The sequence below is a fragment of the Pseudorca crassidens genome, chromosome 3 (assembly GCF_039906515.1).
Source record: "Pseudorca crassidens isolate mPseCra1 chromosome 3, mPseCra1.hap1, whole genome shotgun sequence".
Lineage (NCBI taxonomy): Eukaryota > Metazoa > Chordata > Mammalia > Artiodactyla > Delphinidae > Pseudorca > Pseudorca crassidens.
Window position 1 is genome coordinate 162604234 of NC_090298.1, and position 13832 is coordinate 162618065.

A 13832-nucleotide genomic window follows, 5' to 3' on the forward strand; every position below is an offset into this window, starting at 1 on the left:
ATGATACCACTTATATGAGGTACCTAAAGAAGTCAAATGCATAGAGATTGAGAGTAGAATGGTGGTTTGCAGGGGAGCGAGCAGAATGGAGGGGGTAGTTGTTTACTGGACATAGAATTTCAATCTTGGAAGATGAAAAGAGTTCTGGAGATCGGTAGTGATAGTCGTACAGCAGTATAAATGTAAATGCCAATAAACTATATACTTGAAAATGGTTAAGATGGTAAATTTTATGTTATGTGTCTTTTACCACAATAATAAAACGTGGGGGAAAATCCACAGGACTGCACAGACCCCATTGGACCCTAAAATGCCACAAAGCCCTAAGCTTCTTTCCTCCTTGTTTACAGCACTAAATCTGTCCATTTTCCTGTGTTCATAAAGGACCTTTTCCAAAGCAGTGCCTTTGACTCTAAGGCTGTCTCTAGATTTGGTCCCCAGGCTTGGCTTACCTACCTCCTCACCTCTTCTCTCCAGACCTTGCAACCCCACTCACTGGCCTAAGTCTCAGGGACTATGTGAAGCCTGTCCTATTGTTTGTTTACGAAAAATTTATTTTAAAAAGTAAAATACTACATTCAACATATTCAACCTAATGGAAAAGAAATCAATAAAGAAGCAAAGTTGGGACTGAAATGTCATGAGAACTGTTGGGGGAAAAAAGGTAAAATGCAGGTGTAATATAAATACTCATATAATGGGTAAAATAATCCAATCAAGAGTCAGAAAAAAAAAGTCAGAAATTATCCCCGTATGTTTAAGGCAAAAAAAAAAAGAGGCAACTATATGCTCTCCATAGGAAATGCTTTTAAATTCAAAGATGCAAAAAGATTGAAAGTAAAAGGATCAGAAAAAGATATATATGTAAATACACCCACCAGAAAGCCGGAGAGACTCTCCTAATACCAGGAGGGAAAAAGACTTTAAAAGAAAAAATATTACTAGAGATATAGAAGGCTGTATCATGAAAAAGTCAATTCATCAGGAAGCTATAACATTTATATGTGCATTTAATAACAGAGTGCCAAAATAAATGAAGCAAAAGAGAAATGAAGGGAAAAACAACAGTAAATGGAGACTCCAGTATCACTTTGAATATTATATACACAACTAGGCAAAATATCAACACAGAAATAAAAGACTTGTAAAACACTATAAATTAAGTACACCTTACGTGTCTGCAGAACACTGCACCCAACAACAACAGAATATATATTCTTCAGAAGTGCATATGAAACCTCCAGGGTAGAACAAATGCTAGGACATAAACTTCACTAAATTTAAAATACTAAGAATAAATACTTTTATGGTCTGTGACAAAAATGGAATGAAATTAGAAATCAATAACTTAGGAAAAACTGGAGAAATTCACAAATATGAAAAAAATACTCGTAAATAACCAATGTGTCAAAGAAGAAATCCATACAGAAGTGAGGAAATGTCTCAAACCAATAATCTCACCTTCCACCTTATCACACTTGAAAGGATGGGCACCAACACACACCCCCCCCAATGAGATGAAGGAAATAAAAAAGAGCAGAAAGTAGAGAATAGAAACAGCATATAGAAATCAGTGAAATCAAAAGTGAGGTGTTTGAATAAAATTGACAAATCTTTAGCTAAACTGACTGAAAGAAAAAGAAGACTCAAATTCCGAAAATCGGACAGAAGGAAAGACTATTCCACCAACCTTACAGCAATAAAAAGGATTATAAAGGAATTCAATGAACAGTATGGCAACAAATTAGATAATTTAGATGAAATAGACAAACTCCTAGAAATATACATCCTGCAGAAAATAACTCAAGAAAAAAATAGAGTTTCTGACTATACGAGTGACGTGGTTGAATTACTAAGCAAAAACTACTCAAAAGGAAAGCCCAGGCCCAAATGGCTTCACCATAGAATTCTCCAAATCATTCATAGGTTTAATATGATTCTTCAGAAACCCTCCCCACAAATAGAATCAACACAACACTTCAAACTCATTCTATCAGACCAGTATTACCCTTACTTTAAAACCAAAGGTATTATTAAAAAATGAAGAAACCAATTTTCCTTGTGAAAATGGATGCCAAAAAAATCAACCATACTAGAAAACCTAACCTAACCCAGCATCATCTAACCACAAATATACAGCGTGACTAAGTTGGATTTACTTCAGGGATGCTAGGTTGTGTTAATATCTCAAAATCAGCTTAGGCAATATAATGTATTAATACAGTAATAAGCAAAAGTGTCATGATCGCCTCAGTAGACTCATAGAAAGTACAGTTGACCCTTGAACAACATAGGTTTGAACTGCACAGGTCCACTTATATGCAGATCTTTTCCAAAAAATATATTGGAAAAAACTTTGGAGATTTGCAACAATTTGAAAAAACTTGCAGATGAACCATGTAGCCTGGAAATATTGAAAAAATTAAGGAAAAGCTAGGTATGTCACGAATCTATTAAATGTAGATACTAGTCTATTTGATCATTTACTACCACAAAATATACACACATCTATTATAAAATGTTAAAACTTATCAAAACTTATGCAGTACGCCTGAAACTAACACAACATTGTAAATCAACCATACTCCAATAAATTTTTTTAAAAAGACTAGTAATACAAAAAAAAAAAAAAACCTTATGCACACACAGACCATACATAGCACCATTTGCAATTGAGAGAAATGTAAACAAACAGAAACATGCCATATTAAAACTACATAAAATTAACTGTAGTATATACTCTACTATTTGAATAATTTTGTAGCCACCTCTTGATGCTATTTTGGTGAGCTCAAGTGATGTGAGTATCCATAAAATGTCATGTGATGCTAGTTCCCTGGTGGTCTAGTGGTTAGGATTCGTTGCTTGCACTGCAACGAATTGAACCCGTGGTCTGGGTTCAATCCCTGGTCAGGGAACTGAGATCTCACAAGCCGCATGGTGCAGCCAAAAATAAAAAAACTTATGTGATGCTAATCATCTCTATGTGTGCAGTTTGTCTCTCCAGTGAATTGCATATGGCAGTAAAAAATGTTCTTTTTTGGTTCTTGAGTATTTTTCATCGTGTTCAGTGCAATACTGTAAACCTTGAATAACACCATGGGACCCATGGAAAGTGCCACTAATGATGCTGGAAGTGCTCCCAAGAAGCAGAGAAAAGTCACTGTTAACAAGTCCAAGCTCATACTGCTTGCTAAACGACAGGCCAACAAATCAAGAGATTAGTTGTGGGAGCAAGGAATAGCTACTTTATTTTGGAAGCCAGCAGACCAAGAAGATGGTGGACTAGTATCCCAAAGAACCATCTTCCCTGAGTTAGAATTCAGGCTTCTTTTACACGAAAAGGGAAGGGGATAAATTCAAACGTTTCCTGGTTCCAGTCAGACTCTGAAGGGAATGTGTTAACTTCTTCCTTCCTGCATCCATTCACAGGTAAGCCTCGCCAGGATGTTTTCTGTGAGCTAAACAAAGGTATTTTAGCTTAACGCTCATTACATGGGAGGCAGGGTTCCCAGAGATGGACCATTATGTATACTTTAAGCTTGTAGGCAACATCCCTTTAGTGATTAACTTGTAGCAAAAGCAATAGAATAGCAAGGTAAAAGTAAAAGAAACAGATCCAATATGGAGTCAGATTTGTTCTTCCCTATTATATCATGACATTACAAGAAAAAGTTGAATTGCTTGATATATATTGTAATTTAGGTCTGTAGCTGCAGTTGCTTTCCATTTCAAGATAAATGAGTCCAACATAAGGACCATAGTAAAAAAAAAAAGAGAGAAGGGTATTCCTTAAGCCATTGCTGCCACTATGCCAGCAGGTATGGAAATCTTGCACGTTTTATGAAATACTTTTTTTTAAATTTATTTTATTGTATTTTATTTTATTTTTTGGCTGCATTGGGTCTTTGTTGCTGCGCGTGGGCTTTTCTCTGGTTGTGGCGAGCAGGGGCTACTCTTTGTTGCCGTTCATGGGCTTCTCACTGCGGTAGCTTCTCGTTGCAGAGCACAGGCTCTAGGCACATGGGCTTCAGTAGTTGTGGCACTCAGGCTCAGTAGTTGTGGCGCACGAGCTTAGTTGCTCCGCAGCATGTGAGATCTTCCCAGATCAAGGCTCGAACCCATGTCCCCTGCATTGGCAGGTGGATTCTTAACCACTGTGCCACCAGGGAAGTCCCAAGACTGCCTTTTAAAGTTCTTTTGGTATTGGAGAATGCCCCTGATGACCCAGAACCCCACGAGTTCAACACTGAAGGCATCAAAGTGGTCTACTAGCCCCCAAACACAAGGTCTCTAATTCAGCCTCTAGATCAGGCAGTCATAAGGACTTTTTTTTTAAATGTCTATTTATTTATTTGGCTGTGCCAGGTCTTAGTTCCGGCATGCAGGCTCTTCATAGCGGCATGCAGGGTCTTTTAGTTACGGCCTGCAGGATCTTTAGCTGTGGCATGTGGGATCTAGTTCCCTGACCAGGGATCGAACCCAGGCCCCCTGCATTGGGAGCACGGAGTCTTAGCCACTGGACCACCAGGAAAGTCCCCATAAGGACCTTTAAGTCTCATTATACACACCACTCTATGAAAAGGATTGTCAATGCTATGGAAGAGAACTCCAAAAGAGAGAACATCATGAAAGCTTGGAAGTATTGCACCATCAAAGATGCCATCATTGTTATAGAAAAAGCTGTGAAATCCCAAACAAATTCCTGCTGGAGAAAACTGTGTCCAGATGTTGTACATGACCCCACAAGATTTACGACAGAGCAAATCAAGGAAATCATGAAAGAGATTGTGGGTATGGCAAAAAAAATTCGGTGGGGGGGTGAAGGGTTTCAAGATATGGATTTTGGAGAAATTCGAGATCTAGTAGACACCACACCAGAGGAATTAAAAGATAAATTGATGGAGATGAGTGCTTCCAAATCATTGCCAGACGATGAAGATATAGAAGCAGTGCCAGAAACAAACTGACATTAGACAATCAAAGAGTTTCAGTTATTCAAGACTACTTTTGGACTTCCTTGGTGGCGCAGTGCTTAAGAATCCTCCTGCCAATTCAGGGGGAACGGATTCAATCCCTGGTCTGGGAAGATCCCACATGCTGCGGAGCAGCTAAGCCTGCACGCCACAACTACTGAAGCCCCCGTGCCTAGAGCCTATGCTCCAAAACAAGAGAAGCCATTGCATTGAGAAGCCCACGCACGGCAATGAAGAGTAGCCCCTGCTCGCCACAACCAGAGAAAAGCCCACGCTCAGCAACAAAGACCAAACGCAGCCAAAAAAAAAAAAAAAAAAGACTGCTTTTGACTTCTTTTTGACATGGACCCTTCTATGATACAGGCACTGAAACTTAAGCAAATGGTGGAAGAAGAATTGGTACTATAGAAACATTTTTTTAGAAATGAATGAAATATTTTTAGAGAAATGAATAAGCAAAAGAGTCAGACAGAAATTATAATGTATTTCCATAAAATTACACCTCTCCTGCCTTCCCTTCCACCTTCTCCACCTCTTCCACCTTTGCCATCCCTCAGAGAGTTAGACCACCCCCTCCTATTCAGTCTACTCAATGTGGAGACAAGGATGAAGACCCTTTATGATGATTCACTTCTACTTAATGAATAGTAAATATTCATCATACTGTACAGTTAATCAACTTTATTGTATATGTGTGTGAATGTCTTCATGTGAAAATCTAATAACTGTGTGGCAAGAACTCTATGAGATGTTTTTGTGTCATTATTTTCATCATCTCTTAATTATTATCATCTCAAGACTTGTAAGGAAGTGGAAAGCCTATCCTTACCTAGGTATAAAGTGAGTGATATTTAATATAAAATTAGTGATGTGTAAATTTTATTACTGTTTTATAACTTTGCTTTCAAAGAATTACATTACCATACAGTATGCTTCTCTCTCGTAACTGGAGAAACTGCATATCAGCCTATGATCACAGGTAAGTGGTTTTTTCAAAAAATGGAACAACGTTTTCAATACTGTATTATGAATATGACCATAATACATGATAAAAATTTTATAATGATTCATTCATTAGTTATAGGCTAGGATACCATGAAGCAACTGTATCCATTACACGAGGCTACCATAAAGCAATCATATTGCCATTTCTTCATTATCAGTGCATGAATCATTATAATTATGAATTTCTTTTTCACATTATCTTTTCATTTTTGATGTCGTGTTAGTAATACATATAACATCACAGCGTTTTGTATCATATAAGACAATATTGATGGAGGTACTGATAGACAATTCATCTTGTAAACAGAAGACAAACTTATGGTATTGATAAATACAGTACAGTACTGTAAATGTATTTTCCTTATGAGTTTCCTAATAATATTTTATTTTCTCTTGCTTACTTTCTTGTAATAATACAGTATACAGTCATATTACATACAAAATATGTGCTAATCAGCTGTTTATGTTATCTGGTCAACAGTAGTCTATTAATAAAGTTTTAGGGGAGTCAATAGTTATATGTAGATTTTTGACTGCCTGGGGACAGCACCTCTAACCCCTGCATTGTTCAAGGGTCAGCTGTAGTTGACAACCTACAGCACCCTCTCATGATAAAAACCCTCAGCAAACCAGGTATTGATAGAAATTTCCTTCACATGAAAATGAGCATCGATGAAAAAAATCACAGCTGATATTATATTTAATTGGTGAAAAACTGGATGCTTTCCCCTGAATATCAGGAAGGAAACAATGATATCTGCTCTTATCATTTCTATTTGACAATACCCTGGGGGTTTTAGCCAGGACAATTGTGCAATGAATAAATGAATGAAAAGGAAATAAAATGAATCCAGGTTGGATAAGAGAAAGTAATGCTGTCTCTACATGTAGATGATGTATCCTGTAAATAGAAAACTCTATAAGGAATCCACTTTTTTAAAAAAAATATTAGAAATGATAATCGAGTTTGGCAAGGTTGTAGGGTACAAGATCAATATATAAAAATACATTCTATTTCTAATCACTTGCAACAAAAAATCTGAAAATGAAATTTAAAAAACAAATCCATTCACAAGAGCATAAAAATGAATAAAATAGGGGAGAGGGATAAATTGGGAGATTGGGATTGACATTTAAATGCTACTATGTATAAAATAGATGGCTAATAAAAGCCTACTGTATAGCACAGGAAACCCTGCTCAATACTCTGTGATGGCCTATATGGGAAAACAATCTAAAAAAAGAGTGGATATATGTATATGTATAACTGATTCACTTTGCTGTACACCTGAAACTAACACAACATTGTAAATCAACTGTACCGCAATAAAAATGAATAAAATAGTTAGGACTAAATTTAACAAAAGAGATACCAAGCAAAAACTCCAAAATCCACAAAAGGTTGAGCAAAGTTAAAGATCTAATTACATGGTATAACCTCCCATGTACGTACATTGGAAGACAATATTTTGAGATGGCAATACTCCTCCAAATGATCCACAGATTGAGTGCAATCTCTGTCAGAATCCCAACTGACTTCTTTATAGAAATTGTTAAACTGTTTCAAAAATTCAGATAGAATTGCAAGGTATCCAGAATAACCAAAACAATGAAAGCAAAAATCAAGTAGGAGGACTCACATTTCCTTATTTCAAAACTTTCTGCTGAACAGTGGTAATGAAGGTAGTGTGGTAATGACACAGGGATGGACATATAAATCATTGGAATAGAATGAGATTTCATAAATAAACCCATCCGTCTGTGGTCAACTGGTTTTCAAACACGATGCCAAGAATGGGAAAAGAATATTATTCTTAAAAGTTGGCACTGGGACGAGTGGATAGCCACATGCAAAAGAATGAAGTGGATGTTTACATCACAGCACATACAGTAATTTACCAAAATGGATCAAAGACCTAAACATAAGAGGTTAAAACTTAATACTCTTAGAAAAAATGTAGAGATTTACCTGGAGGTCCAGTGGTTAAGACTCTGCACTTCCACTGCAGGGGCCACAGGTTCAATTCTTGGTCCTTGAACTAAGATCCTCGCATGACCAGTGGCGCGGCCAAAATATATATGTATATGGAGGATAATATTCATGACCTTGGATTTGGCACAAAATTATTCAAGATGACACCAAAAAAAAAGACAACTTGAATTTAATCAAAATTATTAACTTTTGTACTTAAGAGTATACTATCAAAAAGGTGAAAACACACATTGGGACCCAAGTTTACTATTGTGGGAATATAGAATGGTGCAGCCACTTTATTTATTTATTTTTAATTAATTTATTTACTTACTTATTTTTGGCTGCATTGGGTCTTCCTTGCTGTTCGCGGGCTTTCTTTAGTTGCAGCGAGCAGGGGCTACTCTTCGTTGCGGTGTGTGGTCTTCACATTGTGGTGGCTTCTCTTGTTGTGGAGCCCGGGCTCTAGGCACGCGGGTTTCAGTAGTTGTGGCACTCGGGTTCAGTAGTTCTGGCACACGGGCTTAGTTGCTCCGCAGCATGTGGAATCTTCCCGGACCAGGGCTCGAAGCCGTGTCCCCTGCATTGGCAGGTGGATTCTTAACCACTGCGCCACCAGAGAAGCCCGGTGCAGCCACTTTAGAAAACAGTATGGCATGGGAATTCCCTGGAAGTCCAGTGGTTAGGACTCCACGCTTTCACTGCTCGGGGCCTGGTTCTATCTCTGGTCAAAGAACTAAGATCCTGGAAGCCGGGCGATGCGACCAAAACACGCACACACACACACACACACACACACAATCCCCACAAAAACAAACAAACAAAAACAGTATAGCAGTTCCTCAAAAATTATATTCAAAGTTACCATGTGATCCAGCAATACTGTTTCTGGGTATGTACTCCCAGGACTCAGATATTTCTACACCCATGTTCACAGGAATGTTATTCATGAGCCAAAAGGTGGTAGCAACACGTGTCCATCAAAAATGAATGGATAACAAAATTTAGTATATACATAGAATGGAATTTTATTCAGATTTAGAAAGAAAGGAAATTCTAACATATGCTGTAACATGGGTGAAACGAGAACATCATGCTAAGTGAAATAAGCCAGTCAAAAATGGACAACTACTATATGAATCCACTTGTATGAAGTGCTTAGAATAGTGAAATTCATAGAGACAGAAAGTAGAATGGTGGTTGGTAGGGCCTGGGGGAAAGGGAAGTGGGAGATGTTGTTTAATATGTTTAGATTTTCAGTTTTGAAAGATGAAAACACTTCTGAGATTGATTTCCCAATGTCAGTGTACTTCTCACTACTGAACTGGACATTTAAGATGTAAACTTCATAGTATGTGTTAAAAGTTAAAATTTTAAAGCAAGAGAAGGAAAACACAGCCCACAGAATGGAAGAAAGTTTTGCAAATAAAATATCTAAGGGATTTGTATTGAAGGTATATAAAGAACACTAATAACTCAGTAAGAAGTCAACTAACCCAATTTTAAAATATGAAAGAATGTAAATAGACATTTTTAAAGGAAAATGTACAAATGGTCAAGAACACATTAAAAGATGCTTGCACTAGCCATCAGAGAAATTCAAATCAAAACCCCAATGAAAGGGACTTCCCTGGTGGTGCAGTGGTTAAGACTCCATGCTCCCAATGCAGGGGGCTGGGGTTCAATCCCTGGTCAGGGAACTAGATCCCACATGCATGCCACAACTAAGGAGCCCATCTGCCGCAGATAAGAGCCGGTGCAACCAAATAAATAAATATATTTTAAAAAATGAGATACCACTTCACAACCACGAGGATAGCTAGAGTTAAAAAAGTGAGATAATAAAATTTTTGTGGATGATATGGGAAAATTGGAACCCTCAACCACTGCCGGTGGGAATATATAATGGTGCAACAACTTTGGAAAACAAATCTGGCAATTCCTTGGAAATTAAACCTAGAATTACCATAGGACCCATCAATTCATTCCTAGGTATATGCCCAATAGAAATGAAAATATGTCCAAACAAAAACTTGTACACGAAAGTTTATTGTAACGTTATTCATAATAGCCAAAAGGTGGAAACAAACTAAATGTCCATTAAGAAATGAGTAAATAAAGAAAATGTGTTTTACGCATACAGTGGAATATTATTCAGCCATAAAGATGAATGAGGTATCCATACATGCTACCACATAGAAATTCCTTGAAAAAGTTATGCTAAGCAACTGAAGTTAATTACAAAGATAATACTGCATATGATTCCATTCGTATATAACTCCAGAACAGGGAAATCTGTAGAAACAGAAAGATTAGAGGTTGCCTACAACTCTGGCTTGGAGGAGGAAGATGGGAAGATAGGGAAGTGATATCTAAAGGGTACCAGGGTTTCTTTTAGAGGTGACAAAAATGTTCAAAAATTGTGGTGCTGATTGAACATATCTGTGAATGTACTGAAAAACATTGACTTGTACACATTAAAGGGATGCAGTGTATGGTATGTGTATTTTACCTCAATAAAACTATTCAGATAAATAAATGCATTAGAAGTTTTGAACCAATGTGTTAAGAATATTAAAAGTTTTCAAGTATATCCCACATTTCCAAAACTTATTGTGTTTTTTATATATATAATGTTCAATGTCAATTATACCTCGTTTGTTTTTTTTTGGTTTTGGTTTTGGTTTTGTTTTGCGGTACCGGGCCTCTCACTGTTGTGGCCTCTCCCGTTGCGGAGCACAGGCTCTGAACGCGCAGGCTCGGTGGCCATGGCTCACGGGCCCAGCCACTCCGCGGCATGTGGGATCTTCCCAGACCGGGGCACGAACCCGTGTCCCCTACATCGGCAGGCGGACTCTCAACTACTGTGCCACCAGGGAAGCCGCTGGTTTTGTTTTTTTTTTAATTTATTTTTGGCTGCATTGGGTCTTCTTTGCTGCCCGCGGGCTTTCTCTAGTTGCAGCACACGGGCTTCTCACTGCGGTGTCTTCTCTCATTGCAGAGCACGCGCTCTAGGCGCTCGGTTTTCACTAGTTGTGGCAGGTAGTCTTCAGTAGTTGTGGCACAGGGCCTTAGTTGCTCCGCGGCACCAGGGATCGAACCCGTGTCCCCTGCATTGGCAGGTGGATTCTTAACCACTGTGTCACCAGGGAAGCCCCCAAAACTTATTGTTTTTTGTTATATTGGTAAAAATAGTAACTAGGGGCTTCCCTAGTTGCACGCAGCAACGAAGACCCAATGCAGCCAAAAATAAATAAATAAATTTATAAAAAAATAGTAACTGGATTGCCGTAGGGATATCATAGCCGTTTACATTTCAAAATTTCTAGGCACACACTCTGAAACTAAAATAAATTTCCTTCTAGTGTAAAATGTATACCTGAGAGTATTGTTGAACACATCTCGCAAATTATGATTGGTGGGAGAAGAGTCCCTGTTCCCAGGCAAGGGCTGCAGGGTTCAAACTTCCCACCAGAGTCAAGTGCTTGGGAGGCCAGGGGATTCTCTAGCTAAAATACCACATGTGTGGAGAGGTAAAAGTGACGGCCTCAACGCTGTCAACAAAGATAAAAATGGAGCCAGACTCTTTATTACACATGGTGAGGTCATTTTTCAGTGTGTTTGTAAACAAGGGTCACAGTATCCTGAGTGGCCTCACAGTCTATGCCAAGTATTGCCCTGTGGAGGTCCGCAAACCCTCTTTTCCCAGTTGGCCTGACCAGGGCGCCCCTCTTGCTTTGGATAAGGACGTCGGTTGTTCCGGAATCTTACTCGGGAGTTCCCTGAGCACACCTGTGTCCCCACATTCTGAAAGATTTGAGGAAGCCGCCACTGTCCCTCTAGGGCCAGTGACAAGTGTGGTTTAAAGGCAAACGTCGCTGGGGCTTCCCTGGTGGCGCAGTGGTTGAGAGTCCGCCTGCCGATGCAGGGGACGCGGGTTCCTGCCCCGGTCCGGGAAGATCCCACATACCGCGGAGCGGCTGGGCCCGTGAGCCATAGCCGCTGAGCTATGTGACCTCCTGACCTGTTGTCACTCAGGAGAAAGGGGGGCGGGTGCTTGCGAACTGCCCAATCAGGGGCGCAGCAGGGGAAAGTGGGCGGGCCACGCTCTGCAAACTGCGTGGACGCTCGTGGCCACGATTTGCGTGGAATCTCGTCTGCGTTTACGTGTCTCAGGTGTGTCTGCTGCAACGTAAATACGGGCTGCACGGGCCGCGGGAGTCTATGGGAAGACGCCGGAAGAGCCCAAAGCCGGGAAATGGTGAGTGTGCTGGGCCAGGTGTCCCAGGACAGGGAGGAGGGACAGTCTGAACCGGCCGTGGCGGGACGTGGGCCTCCCGACGCGGTAAACTCAGGAGTCTGCGGACCCAAAATCGCAGGGGACGCCGTTCAGACCTCATTCCCTCCGGCTGTCGCAGTGGCGGGGCTGGGTCGGCAGCCGGGACCCCTGGCGTCCTGTCCCGTCACTGCAGGCGGTGACTCAAGCCTGGAGCCTCTCTGGGCAGCTCTTCGCCCACAGCCCCGCGACTCGTCTAGAATGTGTGGTGACCCTGGGGAGGGTTATCAGGGGACAATCGTGATTCCGTCTCCGTGGTTCGTGCGTGGGAGGAGCTGTGGCCTGTGGGGTCCCAGTCCCTCCTTTCTCCCCAGGGGGCACTCGTTTTCTCCTGAGTTTTCCAAATGTTTGGAGAGCAGGGTCTCAAATCCAGGATCCAGACTAATTTCCAGATTAGCCCTTCTTAAAACTGGCAATAAATCCCTAAATTTCCACATCCCTCCCTCATTCCCACAGCCAACTTTCCGTCTTCAATTTAGAGCATCATTATCAACTCTTCGTTCTCCCTGGTGTATTTCAAACAGACCCAATATTTTAATTGTTTATCCTTTTTCTTTGTTTAAAAAATTATTTATTTTTGGCTGTGTTGGGTCTTCATTGCTGCACGCGGGCTTTCTCTAGTTGCGGCGAGCAGGGGCTACTCTTGGTTGCGGCACATGGGCTTCTCATTGCAGTGGCTTCTCTTGTTACGGAGCATGGGCTCTAGGCGCATGGGCTTCAGTTGTGGCTCACAGGCTCAGTAGTTGTCACTCGCCGGCTCTAGAGCACAGGCTCAGTACTTGTGGCGCTCGGGCTTAGTTGCTCCGCGGCATGTGGGATCTTCCCGGACCAGGGCTCGAACCCGTGTCCGCTGCATTGGCAGGAGGATTCTTAACCGCTGCGCCACTAGGGAAGTCCCTATCCTTTTTCTAAAGAGTCATGGGTGGCTCTTTTTTAAGGATTTATACTTGCTGTGGATATTTTTCCATGAAAGGAAATCTGAGAATAACCACCAGGAACTGAAACCAACCACCTGGAACTGAAACCGTATAACTCAGATTGGGGCTTGAACCCATGGTCTTTTAACTGAGATGTCACACCTGGTCTCAGAACTTAATGAAGCTCAGGTCCTTGATGTCTCATCGCAGAAAGAATTCAGTGAGAGACAAAGCGATAGGTAAGAAGTGGACACACTCCACAGAGTGTGGGCCATCTCAGAAGGTGAGAGTGGCACCAGGGTGTGGGGTTGGCCATTTTTATAGGGGTGGATAACTTCATAGGCTAATGAGTGGGAGGGGTATTCCAGCTATTTTGGAGAAGGGGTGGGGATTTCCAGGAATTGGGCCACTGCCCACTTTTTGACCTTTATGCTCGGCCTTGGAACTGTCATGGCACCTGTGAGTGTGTTACAATGAGTGTATACTGAGGCTCAAGGTCTAGTGGAAGTCAACTTGTCCGCCATCTTGGACCTATTATGTTCTAATCAGTTTATGTCCTCAGGCTATGTCATTCTTTTAAAGGTTGTGCCGTGCCCTCTTCCCTCCTGTTTCAGAACTACATTGTA

General features: G+C 40.6%; 1 protein-coding gene across 1 annotated transcript in view; it reads left to right on the top strand.

The window, feature by feature from the left end:
- The first annotated feature begins 12069 nt into the window (after positions 1-12069).
- LOC137222339 (zinc finger protein 791-like) overlaps positions 12070-13832 on the top strand; it is a 50424-nt gene continuing 48661 nt past the window's right edge. Inside the window, exon 1 of the mRNA XM_067733409.1 lies at positions 12070-12214. The gene's annotated coding sequence lies outside the window, so the exon portion shown is untranslated. The remainder of the gene's footprint in view (positions 12215-13832) is intronic.